Source organism: Mytilus californianus, unplaced genomic scaffold (assembly GCF_021869535.1).
Source record: "Mytilus californianus isolate M0D057914Y unplaced genomic scaffold, xbMytCali1.0.p SCAF_2, whole genome shotgun sequence".
Taxonomy (NCBI): Eukaryota; Metazoa; Mollusca; class Bivalvia; order Mytilida; family Mytilidae; genus Mytilus; species Mytilus californianus.
Window position 1 is genome coordinate 14440300 of NW_026262668.1, and position 14475 is coordinate 14454774.

General features: G+C 30.3%; 1 long non-coding RNA gene across 1 annotated transcript; it reads left to right on the forward strand.

Moving 5' to 3' along the window:
* The first annotated feature begins 9115 nt into the window (after positions 1–9115).
* On the forward strand, positions 9116–11141 carry LOC127729305 (uncharacterized). The gene is made up of 2 exons (XR_007994583.1): positions 9116–9492; positions 10770–11141. It is a non-coding gene; the product is annotated as an uncharacterized LOC127729305 (long non-coding RNA).
* The last annotated feature ends 3334 nt before the right edge of the window (positions 11142–14475 follow it).

Consider the following 14475-nt stretch of genomic DNA (forward strand, 5'->3'; position numbering starts at 1 on the left):
AAGTTTGACAATTTTTCACTTTATAAAATTCCATCTAAACTTGCATAAATCCTGTAATCACCAACACAATCACCAACATATATTTCTATTTAAGACAGACAGCTAGATACCATAAACATACAATGTATACACAGGCCAGAGTCGGAGCTTGATTTGCTATCTGATATAAAAACTAAACTGACGAAAAAAGGTCATTTATTCAAAATCATAAAATGCAAAAAATACATTTTGCAAATAAAACATTTGACATAAAAGTTCATATTTAATATGAAATAATAATACATAATTAATACGAAATTACATCAACTAATATATTAATTGAATAAATGACAAAGAATAGCAAAGGTGGGGAGAAAAATCTGCCCCACAAATAAACATATATATATACATATCTACTTCAAAAGATAAAATTAAGGGAGGTATGTGGGTGGAAATTTTTAACAAATTGTTTGATAAGAATCACAAGTTAACACATCAAATGCTGATGAGAAAAGGAAGTGACCACAACGCACTTACACGTGATCTCGTGCTGACCCCGAAAGATCAGTGACCAATAAGAAAATGTAATCCAATCATGCACTGGTCATAAGTGAAATTTCTCTGCACGTGAAAACATGTTATCTAATTTCAACAATTTATCGTTTGATTAAGTAGGACACTCTGACCCTTTGACCAGACTAGAGACATCATAAATTTACAGTATAAATAGCTCACTCTTTATTTAAGTCTTAGTAATAAACAATTAAAACAGAATTATCTTCTCTGCTGTCTTAGATTATTTTATTCAGCTTTATTTTCAATTAGCAAATAAAATTGGTTTTAAGACAGACAGCTAGATACTATAAACATACAATGTATACACAGGCCAGAGTCGGAGCTTGATTTGCTATATGATATAAAAACTAAACTGACGAAAAAAGGTCATTTATTCAAAATCATAAAATGCTAAAAATACATTTTGCAAATAAAACATTTGACATAAAAGTTCATATTTAATATGAAATAATAATACATAATTAATACGAAATTACATCAACTAATATCATATCAATTGAATACAATTTATATATAACTTGAAAAAATTACGAGCATGACATTCACATACATGTACACCAAAAAATAACACTTTATTTTTGTAAAACGTTTCCACATTGAGCAGAAAAATTAAAAGTTCATATGATTATATACCAAGATATTACTTTAAATTATCTCTTACTGATAAAAATGATTAAAGGTGTAAATCTTATTCCGGTCAGGACCACAGCAATAAAATTACAATATAATCGTCGTTAAGTATATGTTTCAGAATTCATAAATCGTCTTACATCTAGACATTTAAGAATAGTATCCTCTAAATATTTTAGTACGGACAATTAGTACATTAATTAACCGAAACTTTATCTTTTATCTTAAATCTTCACACAAAATAGAAGTACAGAATAGAGATCATGAGCAACTGATTCTCATACTACACTTGACATTTTTCAATCAAAATTGTATAAAGATCATAGATTTATTAAATTTCTTAAGGAAAGAGTTTTTAAATTGAAATTAGTAAATAAATATCTAGTGTAGACCTTTTTAGCTCACAGTTATTTTTGTTATTATTGATATGAGATTTTAGAAATATTTTGCTTAACTCATGATTCGGTAAAAAGTTAAGCTTTAGTCATAATCTTGAATATGCAGCTTTTAGAAATTTAATGACTGGTGAATACCACCATTCAATATTAATAGTAATAATTTATATCGATAATACCACAATAAAATAACGGGAATCCACCAAAATTACTTATCCAGCACTGATAAGCTTGGGGACTTTTAATTTACACTTCAAATATACTTAATATCCATCGGGAATTTGATTTTTCTATTGAAAAAAAAAATAATAATAATAATAATGAAAATAAATAAATAAATATATAAAATAAAAAGATTGCTATACAAAAAAATAAATTCATATTTATTTTCTTCCTGGCATGCTACAGAACTTATTCTGAACATACTGATATTCCAATGCAATACATTTTAAAAGGTTTATATTGTATATGGTCGTAATAAAGTAATAAAGTTGTAAAATGAAAAATATCTTTGAAATAATATTCCAGCTTTTAGTGATTTTTCGTATAATTTTTATTTACCTTGCGATGAACATGATGAAAGTTAAATGATGTAAATTTTAACTGAGTAAATATTTATAACTTATGACACATACTCTAAATTTTACCTCTAAAGACCATAGCATTTAGTACATCATTGGGATAAACCATAAAGTCCTTTTATATATATGTATATATATATAATTTGAATAATTACGAATTTGAATTTAATAGGCAACATTAAAAACCATAACATGATTTACGAACAATTCATGTATACATACAGGAGGTTAAACCGAGCCATAAAATTTAAACAAACAATTTAATAGTAGCCTATCAAATGTCCACATTGACATTCTGAATAATGTGTAAAAACAGCATCGGCAGGAGGGCAGGCAATATAGACCCCAATCGTATAAAATAAAGATCATAAACGTTTTGGCTGGCAATACTGACCCAAAACAAGCATAGCATTTTATTACTAAAGATCATATACTAGTAAACGTTTTGGCAGGCAATGCTGACCCAAAACAAGACATTTGGAATTATATGAAATAAAGATCATAAAACGTTTTGGCAGGCAATGCTGACCCAAAACAGAAGCATAGCATTTTATTACTAAAAATCATATAAACCGTTTTCACTGGCAATGCTGACCCAAAACAAAATAGTTGTAACGTTTTGTCAGGCAATGTTGACCCAAAACAAGACAGTTGTAATTATATGAAATAAAAATCATAAAACGTTTTGGCAGGCAATGCTGACCCAAAACAAGACAGTTGTAATTGTATGAAATTAAGATCATAATCGTTTTGGCAGGCAATGTTGACCCAAAACAAGATAGTTGTAAATGTATGAAATAAAGATCATAAACGTTTTGTCAGGCAATACTGACCCGAAACAGCTGAAGCATAAAGTTCTGTTACTAACTTAATTCTTTTTATACTGTAAAATTCCATAAACGCATTTGACTTCAATCCTTGAATCACGGATAGGACAATTCCATCCATGAACTGCAGCAGAAGTCTTTGTTTTTTCCTTCTTCTTAAACTAAGTGCTGTATAGTTACGAGAGTCTAAGACAATTAATGACATAGCCAACTTTAAAGAGATGGTGGAATAATAGCAATTGATGCTTTAGACTTTCATTGGAACTAGGGTCCAGTTGTGTATCCAAATGCTGATCGAAGTCGTATTTTGTAAACTTGTATTTATAAAACAGTCAAACTAGGCTTTGGTAAGTCAATGATTCTTGTTGATATGACTCGCACGTCTGGATCAAATTCTACACACACACTCGAAATTAGGTATGTGTCATTAAGTAATGTCAGTGAAACAGCAACCCATCAACATTCGTATGTTTGTATTATCATGATTATCGGAACTATGGCATACCGCTGATATATGAAAGTATATGTAAGTTGTTGATATCCCGCTTTATTGCACATTTCCTTCAATGGGAAAAAGTTCTTTCGTAGATCAATGCCAGACTCAGTGCTTTTTGTCCATAGTTAAAGCATGAAATAAACAAAATTAGAATGTAAAAGAACGGAAAAACTTAAATTCTCATTAAAAAACAAACTTGATCTTACTCTAGGACCACAAACATAAGGCATGTTAAGGAATAGTATGCGATGATTTAATTATTATAGTTTCTTCTTCTTCAATAATCAACCATTAAACAGACATGATCTTTATATATTATGTATTAAATGAAGAGTATGAACTTTAAAATATTATAAGTATGTCTTGTCCATTGTTATTTTTAATAATAAATCTAGTATAAAGTAAAAGCAAACGACCTTACAATGCATAAGTATTGGCATAAAAATTATCAATTACGTTCATCGCAACCCAAACTATATCATGTACATGAATTATACTAGTAAACATAATTATAATAAAATAATACATTAAAAACATGTATTGTAAACTGACAAACATGTGAATCTAGCTACATGTCTCAAAATACTGGCAATTTTGTATGTAGCAAAAAGAATGATTACAAAAATAATTTATTCCAAACCAATCACCATGACGAAATAATAATTAAAAGTAGCATGAGTTTCATGACGAAGCATAAAGCAATACAGAGATCATAGACCAAGCTACTACGACCTCTGCAAAAAAAAATAGCATGAGTTTCATGACGAAGCATAAAACAATACAGAGATCATAGACCAAGCTACTATGACCTCTGCAAAAAAGTAGCATGAGTTTCATGACGAAGCATAAAACAATACCCACTACATACTAACATATTTACAAAAGCAAATACACAGAGGTCATAGACCAAGCTACTACGACCTCTGCAAAAGTAGCATGAGTTTCATGACGAAGCATAAAACAATACCTACTACATAATAACATATTTGCAAAAGTAAATACACAGAGGTCATAGACCAAGCTACTAGACCTCTGCAAAAACAATACACAGAGGGCATAAGTACAAGCAACCTCGCCCTCTGCAAAAATTAAAATATCGTCCACATTACCCAAACAGGCCAAGACAGGTAAATTGGTTCGTAATAAATAAGCATTGGGTTGCGATATAGGTAAGAGACATATCCTTTTTATACCGTTAACATTAAGCAAACAAGGTACACCTGCATAAATTAAAATACTAACAATTATAGCGATTAGGCTAACTTGCAAATTTATAAGCTCCAAACAAACCACCGTGACGAGATTTACGAAAGTAGCATGAGTTTCGTGACATAGCATAAAACAATGAACACTAAATAAAACATAATTGCAAAAGGAAATACACAGAGGTCATAAGTACAAGCAACCAAGCTCTCTGCACAATTTGAAATATCGTCCACCTTACCCAAACAAGTAAGGTATTATTATCGTTATGCAAAAATTTTTGTATTTGTAGTTAAATTTAAATGAACCATGTCTCCTACAGATACACAAGGCGGATATACGTTCTGCAAACATAAGGATGCTATCAAGGATTCAGTAACTTGTAAAATTACAACATCGGGTTAATCATCAGCTATCTTTTTTATAAGTATGGTAAATAAATACATTTTGATCGCAAACGCACAGTGTCGCCACTAACACCAAAATTAATTAATAAATCAAAATCGTGAGATCTATCCGAATGGAAGAATGGTAAAAAATTAACTGTACGTTTGTTCAGAATGTAAACATAAAATAGCTAAAAAAAATAAAAGTAAAGTTCGATTTTACCTCAAATTGCTAAAAGGAAATCACTCCAGTCCAAAATTATCCATAAAATTAAAATTTTTAACAAATTGTTTGATAAGAATCACAAGTTAACACATCAAATGCTAAAGATAAAAGGAAGTGACCACAACGCACTTACACGTGAACTCGTGCTGACCCCGAAAGATCAGTGACCAATAAGAAAGATGTAATCCAATCATACACTGGTCATAAGTGAAATTTCTCTGCACGTGAAAACATGTTATCTAATTTCAACAATTTATCGTTTGATTAAGTAGGACACTCTGACCCTTTGACCAGACTAGAGACATCATAAATTTACAGTATAAATAGCTCACTCTTTATTTAAGTCTTAGTAATAAACAATTAAAACAGAATTATCTTTCTGCTGTCTTAAATTATTTTATTCAGCTTAATTTTCAATTAGCAAATAAAATTGGTTATCATGGAAGAAATGTAAAAAAAAACAGATACATGCAAATCACACAAAAACACCACAGATCACATAATGGGATATACAAAACAGATATCAAGAAGTGAATTTCATTAAACTGATTTTAATTTATTAAAGTATGTGAAAGATTTTCATATTACAGGTCTACATAACAATATTACTTATTTTAAATATGAACAATACATATACAGCTGGTCCTTTGTTTACCCTGGCCATCTTCTGTTTCGTCTATCCTCATGTATAGGAGCATGCAGTTTGTTTATTTCGTCAAAGACTCAAAATTTGAACATCGTGTAACAATTGAAAAAATCATACCAGTAATCTATCTTTCTCATTGCAGGGCTTTTTCCTGCTTAGTCATAAATATTTGTATAATATTTGTTGGTGTCCAGATTGAAATGAATGGAATAAACACGGCTGCTGTACATGACTTTAATAGTCAAAACTTATGTCTTTTCTTCCATTTGCTGCATACAAACAATTTACCAAACATGGGGCAATAAAGAAATACTCATTACTCTCAATGGCAATCAGAATGTTATTCTAAGATTCAAAATATTACAGTTTGAAGCACTGAAAGAAAATAAGTGTTTCCTTCAAAATCAGATACTTGTACATGTAATACAAAGTATGACCAAAGTTAAATGCCTTCCCTACCGGCAGATAGATGTGGGCATAAAAGGTAAGTTAATTAATATTTCCTCTAATTGGTTATGATCAATCCCAAAGTGTTACAAGACAAAATGATTCTTTGAAAAAAGATGCTATCAAAGATGACTTTGAATGTGAAATATTCTTTGCAGATCCACAAAAAAAGTATTTTTGCGTTTTACAGAGATGACATGATGAAGATATAACGCCCATTTCCGTGAAAACGAGTTCGGGGACATATCAATTTTATTAGCTCATTATACTGAAAATACTTAAATCCTTAAGTTCTAAGTTTTTACAAAAACGGTGAACCCGGAAACAGGATAATATTTTGGATTTTTGTTGCCATGGCAACGGTTTTATTTTAACCCATAAATTTTTGTTTTTGTTTTTAGTACTTTTTTATGAACTTTTGATTTGAAATTTATTATTAATGAATGAACCCCAATTGTTTATACATGTTTTATTCAGTTTTATTTTCTTATTGTCATTTGCATACATTATTTAATAGTCAAAAATCGAAATTTTGAGCTTTTCTCAACAAAAAAAACAGGACGGGCGATATTCGATTTTTTTTTCATTAAATGATCAGGTACTCCTCCCTGAACAAAATGATATATCATATTGGTATAATATCACTTAGAAAAAAATCCAGGTATCATGCAATCTTACCTTAAAGGACAAGGTACGATAAGGGGCGTTTTTGGTCCCTTCTCCAAATAAGTTCATATTAATATCATTTATGGTCTTTGTATAGAAACTTGAAAAAAACAATATTTTATTGTGTTCCGGTGAAAGGAAGGTTGCCCAGCAACGGTTTTTAATAAAAATCAAAATCATCACATATAAACTGCTGTATCAGTACAAATTTGAACAATTCCAAATAATATTGTTTGTTTAAGAGGACCTTGAAGTCACAAATGTATAATCCCTTTGATTTAGTTTACAATATGCTTAAAAACAACATAGCAACAGAAATATTGCCTAGCAACGTTTCAAAAATGGGTGTTTTTCCCCTCTGAAATATGAATTTAGCAGTTGTTTGAAGATTTTTCTTTTCCACATGGTGTTGCATTCCAATATACTATCTTAGTCATCATTATTCCTTGCAACAGCAAAACAAAATATTTGAAATAAAGACAACTACAAATCAGTTTGTCATTTTATTGTACAAATAAAATTAAATGTAATGCAGGTTGTCTGTTTATGAACAACTATTAGTTAGAAATGAAGTCAGTTCAATTCTAGTTCACTTAATGCTTATCAACGACTTAGGTACATACGAAGTGCATAGCAACCGTTCAATAATGGGTTCATTATATCATCTAAAGAATGAATTTAGAAACTTTTGAAGAATATACTTTCTTATATGGTGTTACACTATAATATAAACATCTAGATTATCAATTATCTTTTTTGACGAATTACATATCGAGCATAGAAACACACATGTTACTTAGCAACAGCAAACATTTTTTTTCCAAAATTAAAGACAACTACAAAACATATGTTTCAATGTGAAGGTTTTTCCATGAAAGCAAGAATATAAAGGATTTATGAATTAGGGGTGGGTCTGAACAGTTTTTAAAGATATGCAAGTTACTGATAAGAGTATATGATTGCAGAAGTCAATTGTTTGGGTGGATGCGTATGTTTAAGCAAGGATTTATGTAATAAGAATTATTCTTATTATTTGCACCCTTCATTTAAGTCATTGAACAATTAAATAAATATAATAAATTAATTAAAACTATACAAAACTGACTGCACATTTAATGTTTTATCAAATTTTAAGAGTTGTAATAGGATGACATTTGGTTATCTCAACTTTTATCAATAATTACATCACCTGTATATCTCATAAGAAGCCATAATTTTGATTGGATGACAACAGTCAAAAGGCGTTCCAAAATAAGATGTTATTTCCAAAAGAAATGCAACATTTATGACAGCACGTACTTCCCTTGACAACATCACAAGAATGAATTTTTTATATATATTAGACCGATGATTGTCCTGTTTGAATGGTTTTAGACTAGTCATTTTTGGGGCCCTTCATAGTTTGCTGTTCGGTGTGAGCCTAGGCTACGTGTTGAAGGCCGTACTTGACCTATAATGGATTACTTTTAAAAATTGTGACTTAAATGGAGAGTTGTCTCATTGGCACTCATACCACATCTTCTTATATCTAAATAGAAAAACAAACAAAATAGGCACTGGCTACGATTACGTTGAAATGTAACAATAATGAAAAAGTTTTTAAGTATTAATTGTTTTAATGTTTTTCAAGATAATACTACTGTTAAGTAGTGCCCAAGTCGAAAAAATAGTGCAATGGTTCGATGTGTAGAAGTAAAAATTCACTTCTATGTATTTAACTGCACACCTACCCTTATTACTGTCATTATACTTTGAACAACGGATGAAGTGAAATTATTTTGAGTGAAAAATTTAAAACTTTGAATGCGTTTGAATCAAAACTAAAACAATATCAAGAAACAAATTTTATACAGTTGTACAAACGCAGTTTGTTAAAAATTGATACATTAAAAGCAAAGTTTGACAGCAGTAAATTAAAATACTGTGACCTTCTGTATGCCTGCATCCATGGGGGACGTAATTTCGTTTCAAAATCAGATGGATCACGTCCATACCAACCTCTCATGTGTCCAACAAAAATTTTGGACGAAGATATAAACATTTCAAGAATGTGTGGACAAGTTCATTTATATACAAATTATCTATTTGATATTATTCCCAACTTTGTACTTCGTTTATATCTATTTACTCTATATTATAATGATCTTACTATATTGAACATATATTTGTATTATATGGTTCAATGAATCCAAATACTCTATCTAGGATCTTTGATATTTACTCACCACTGGCTATTGGACAAATTACTTTTCTTAATAGTTGTTTTATCTGGTTCTGGCCAGTTTGACAGTTCACCTTTTGACTATATATACTGTAATTTTTAACTATATTGTCAATGCAGAATAAGTAACACCAGAAACAACACTATGAGCCGTAGCCAGCATTATAAGGTATTTATAGTTTAAGGGTTTTTCAAATTAATCTATGGTTAAAAGTTTTTGTCTTAAATATTTTATTTAGTTTCATTTACTTTGCTAATTGTATTTCAAACTTTATATTTTCTTTTTTACCTGTAATAAACTTTCAATGTTGTATAGTATTTTATTGAGACGTATGGTCAACTTACTTTAGTGAACAGTTTTCATTAGCATTAATTAACAAATTGTTTACATTCAGAGTTGTCATTTCACTAGTTTTGCATTATTATTTATTTGCAATAGTGTAATCAAACATAATATACATTATTTGCTACAAAATGATATATTCATATGCATTTATTTGTAAAGTTATATTTATTTGTCATTATCTGTATATTTCAGATCTGTCGTTGCCTTCTTTATAGTACATAATAAAGTATTTGAACGTTCTGCATTCAATTCATCTATGCCTTATTCCACCTGGTCACATATGGCGTCGTCGACAAACCAGAAGGCAATGATTGCTGACATTCCATCAGACGGCTGAGCGGGGTATCTACGGAGGAAGCCGAACATTTACGAAGTTGATGTGTGTGTGTGTCATCGGGCTATCCACGGAGTTGACCGAACTTTGACGGAGTTTCTACCAGATCGGAAATCCACGGAAAGGAGCCGACCAGTGACGGAGATTATTTGTGTTATTGGAATATATACGGACTTAACCGAACATTTTCGGAGATTGAAAGGCGAACACTAACGAAGATGTATAACAGTGCCGAAACCGTGTACCAATTAGGACCGATGAAGTAACTGTTTTCTGTATTTGGAATATATGTGATATTGAGAGATATTGTGATATATGTTGAAATGTGTTTGTGTCTTATTTTTGTGTTATTATTATGATAGTAAAGGGAGTATGTGGATATAAATATTTGCATTATCGAGACGATTAATACTTAGCTGGGGAGAATGTGGACCCGTTCATTTATATACAAATTATCTATTTGATATTATTCCCAACTTTGTACTTCGTTTATATCTATTTACTCTATATTATAATGATCTTACTATATTGAACATATATTTGTATTATATGGTTCAATGAATCCAAATACTCTATCTAGGATCTTTGATATTTACTCACCACTGGCTATTGGACAAATTACTTTTCTTAATAGTTGTTTTATCTGGTTCTGGCCAGTTTGACAGTTCACCTTTTGACTATATATACTGTAATTTTTAACTATATTGTCAATGCAGAATAAGTAACACCAGAAACAACACTATGAGCCGTAGCCAGCATTATAAGGCATTTATAGTTTAAGGGTTTTTCAAATTAATCTATGGTTAAAAGGTTTTGTCTTAAATATTTTATTTAGTTTCATTTACTTTGCTAATTGTATTTCAAACTTTATATTTTCTTTTTTACCTGTAATAAACTTTCAATGTTGTATAGTATTTTATTGAGACGTATGGTCAACTTACTTTAGTGAACAGTTTTCATTAGCATTAATTAACAAATTGTTTACATTCAGAGTTGTCATTTCACTAGTTTTGCATTATTATTTATTTGCAATAGTGTAATCAAACATAATATACATTATTTGCTACAAAATGATATATTCATATGCATTTATTTGTAAAGTTATATTTATTTGTCATTATCTGTATATTTCGGATCTGTCGTTGCCTTCTTTATAGTACATAATAAAGTATTTGAACGTTCTGCATTCAATTCATCTATGCCTTATTCCACCTGGTCACAAATGAAAAAAAATAATTTTCACCTTAAACATGGCAGACATTGAAAGTTGCTATAACTTCAAAAGGGATATTGCAGAGTGGAGCTGTTTAGTCTGCCAAACCGACGCGCACATCGCTGCATCACACGTTTGTGATGGCTGCCTAGAGTGGTTTCACCAAAAATGCTTCGAACTAAAACATGCTCACAAAAGCACATATTGGATGTGTAAAAGCTGCCGTTGTAAATAAAAAATGTGAATGCACTATTGTAGCATTGTAGTGTTTAAGAATAAAAGCTTTCAAGTTGTATTTTAATACATATTACTAGTCCAAGCATACATTGGAGTGCATTAACTTAACATTAACAGAACGTAACCGTAGACATAAATATTGTTACGTTCGTAAATAATCGGTTTCTAACCCAACCTAGCATTTGGGCAATTAGTATCCAATGTAACAATATTTTTTTTATCGGTTCATTTCAACGTAATCGTAGCCAGTACCAACAAAATATTTGATAAAATTCATAATTTTATGGTTGTAGCATAAAGATTTAATAATCCTCTGAATGTTTCTTTTGTTACCTCTGCGCATCATACAAAATGTGCTTCGGTCATCGCTTTAAAACCCAATTACAAAAAGAAGTATTTAATTCTAAAGAAGACTACCAATTAAATGCGCATAAACATACATCTAACTTAATTAAGGATGTACACCTCTGAGGAGCCAAAAATTTCTAGAATTAAACTTTTTTCTTAACCTGATTTTTTGGATTTATATGACTGTAAACAAATAATTGGTGAAGAAAAAATCATATGGTGGTGCACTTCTTTTCTTGCTAGCCATTTGGAAGAACCAAATTTTGATGATTTTCCGATTTTTCATCAGTTTTTACCCATTTTTGGGCTATTATCATGAAAAAAATCCCAGTTTCACAATTAAACTTTTTTTCATACTTTCACTAAAGATGAGGTGGACCAATCGGAATAAATTTAACGTAAGAAAACTAAAGGTAGGTGTTAATATAAGAAAGTTTTATAAAATTTTGTTGCTTTTTCATGTAAAATTTACCATGCTGTCAATTTTGTAAATTTTGGATTTTTCTCTTTTTTTAGAACAAAAAGCATATTATTTCAACTTTTTTGTTATAAATGATTGACAAAATGCATATCTAAGAAATTTGAAAAGAAAAAATTGATATGGGATGTACATGTTTCTGGTAAAATCATTTATTGTACCCCTCACCCATTTTCTCAACATTTTGGATAATGAGACTGACTTATTTGGTTATAAAATTTGAAAATCTTATTACTCAAAAACTACTTATTGTAAGAACACAATTTTTTTACAGAGTTAAGTTTGATTATAATATTTTTTAAATTCATTTATATTTTCCACTTGTATCACATGTTTTGGAAATAATTCCAGAACGACATTTCAACAAGACTGAAACGTCAGAGGGATACATCCTTAAAGAATAAAAATAATGAAATGTATAGTATTATTTTCAAGGGTTTAAATATTAAAAAACTTATAATCACATGTGTTTGTTGTACTTAATTTGCGAATATTAAATATTCATCTTTTAAAACACCATGCACATTTTGGTGCACAATTTCGCTTGGTTAATCATTTTTTCTTTCTAGCGTAAAACTCGTGATACAAACACCGCCTAGTGTAGCGTGTTTGCCTCGAGTGCCGGATATCGAGGGTTCTGGACCCGGCCGGGCCAAACCATTGACTTTAAAATTGGTATTTGCTGATTCTCCGCTAATCACTTGGTATTAAGGGTTAAGCGCAAAGACTAGTTGGCTCGAAGTCAGAATATATATAGTTTCCAGGTAGGGTGATATGTCTTCCCACGGACTGTAACCTTGTGAGCTAGCACATTAAAAATCATGACACAAACAACCCATGCAGTAACACGATGTCCACTAGTCAGCACTTCTGTACTGGCATGAATCATCATTGATATGGTCATTTTTATGGATTAACTGTTTGAAAAACAACGGATTTTCTATTCAGGAATAGATAATCTTAGCTGTATTTTGCAAAACGTTTCGGAAGTTTGTTTCTTTTATGGTCTTTAGGCTTTTTTTAATTGACCGTCATTGATGAGTTTTTTGTAGACAAAACACGCGTCTGGCATACAACATAACAATCATGATATCTTTGACTATGATGAGTTTTTTCCTTTAATATTCTATTTATGCTTCGACATGCCAATCCACGATTAACATCTGTGTCACAGTGTTCTAAATATTGAAATTTAGTCAGATAAGAACAGTTTGAGTATGAACCAATTATTTTATAACTTTGGTTTCATTTTTGAATATTCCGAAAATTTCTCTGAAGTTTGTCACAGTTCCTTTTTGATTTTGTGTCAGAACTCGACGATCTGCTCAAATCTCACCTTAAATTCATGCAATCATAACTACAGGATTATCCTGTGTTCCTTTTTCATAGATGTAAAAGTTAAGTCATTAAAAAAACTAGCCATTATAGTAGGAAGAAAAGTCTGTCGTCGGATCCAGTGAATATGTGCTCATCAGAAATCATCTCCAGTCCGCAGTTCGTTTAAATATTTCAATGATTCAAAGAAAACTACAACGATTTTTGTTTTACCTTTTTCAAATTTTAAACTATGAGCATACCTACAGCCCACTAGGATATTTGAACTGCATCAATAATCATATTCAAGGAATGTCAGATATGAATATGATCGTAGGTACGCTCATACTTTAATATGCAGACAAACGTTAGGAAACTGCCATTTTTCTACGCTTTTCGCGAATCTTGAGATCTTTACAGCACCAAAACATGAATTAAATCAGCGGAAGTTGACAAATCTATTGATGTTTACAAAAATATAGGTTTTAAACTTTGCAAAATATAGTATTATAATTTATGGCATGTCATTTTTAATTTGCATTTAAATTTTAAAAGCAAATGAGACAGGAACCTAAAGACAAAATAATCATAAGACATCTAGAAGAAGGCAAACACAAAAACAGCCAAGGTCTCCATAATAAACCAAGCAAATCGTCAAGAAAATAAAAAAGCTGTGAATAGATTAAAAAGAAAAAAAAATCAAAGATCTGCCGGTAACACAAAATTCTCCAAAATCAGAAAAACAAATTAGGATATGAATAAGACGATTGTCTTCTGACATGGTTTGTTTCAATGAAATAAAGTTTGTACATAATATGCATTATTGTGCAATGCATAGTGTGTTTGTATTCTGGAATTAGTAATTATCATTATAAAAGGTGTAGGTGACATTATTGTTTTTAAAACTAGTACGCCATATCAATTAA